This window comes from Papio anubis, chromosome 6 (assembly GCF_008728515.1).
Source record: "Papio anubis isolate 15944 chromosome 6, Panubis1.0, whole genome shotgun sequence".
Classification (NCBI taxonomy): domain Eukaryota; kingdom Metazoa; phylum Chordata; class Mammalia; order Primates; family Cercopithecidae; genus Papio; species Papio anubis.
In genome coordinates, this window is record NC_044981.1 from 13810475 (window position 1) to 13811651 (window position 1177).

Below are 1177 nucleotides of genomic sequence, written 5' to 3' on the forward strand. Positions count from 1 at the left end.
GGGTGGGGCTCGGGACGCGCGCCCGGGGCGGGGCGGCGGGAGCTTGCGGTGGCTCTCTGGGACGCGGGGCCGAGCCGGTGTGGCTAGTCTCGGGGCGCTGCAGGGACCGTGCGAGCCCCCGCCCCATTCGCTAGGCGACGGCAGCGACCGGGAGGAGCCTGCGGGCACTCCGGAACTGGAAGGAGCTTGTTGCCGCGACGATTTGCATATTCACTGCACTGCTGTCCTTATAAAGGAATTAATTACTCCGGCGCCCTTCGGAGTCCTGTGAAAAGTCCCAGACCAACAGGCTGCCCTAGATTTCACTGATTATCCTAAGTTCCCCAACATGTGGTTCTGGGGAACATTTTAAGGAATTATTAGCAGGGCCCAGGGAAAGGCCCTCACATAATACATTCAAAACTAAATTTTCAGAGTTTTTGTTTCCGGATTAGAGCACCAAAAACATGGGAAGGTCGCAGTCTGGAGACTTAAAACGTGGGGCATGATTGTTAAAATGAGACCTGTCAGGTATATTTGAAACTGATAATGTTTAGTTTCGTGGACTTTTTGAAGGCCTGTTACACCATTCACAGATAACTGGTCCCTTACGTGAACTTGGAAGATGTTAGTTGAATGAATAAATGAAATGCATAAGGCATCAAGCTAGGAGATTTTATTAAAAATAAAAAAAACCCCAAAACAAATTGTTCTTATCCTCCAGAAGCTGTTTTCCTATACAGCCATATGTGTACACATACGTGATGGAAGAAGAATGTGTTATGAGCCATGAGAGATGTATAAAGTGCTGGGCAGAGAGGAACGTGCATGTGGATGTGAAAGATAAATGTCTATCAAAATTTGAAGAACTAAAAAACAGGATTCAAGTCATAGGTTGGTGCAAAAGTAGTTGCCGCTTTTGCCATTGCAAGTATACTTGCAACTACTTTTGCACCAACCTGAGAGACACTTTTGTAAAAGGAGTATACATTTATAAAACGGGTAGAAAAAGCAGTTTAGCAATGAGTATCAACAAAATTTGTAAACTTTTCTCAAGTCACCTAAAAATGGGGATAATGGGAATAATCCAAAATATTAAAAATCTACTAGGTTTGACCATACAAACTTGTCATTTTTAAGGGTCAAAATGTTAAATATTGGTAATTTCACATATGCACAAAAGATAGTCATTGTATCA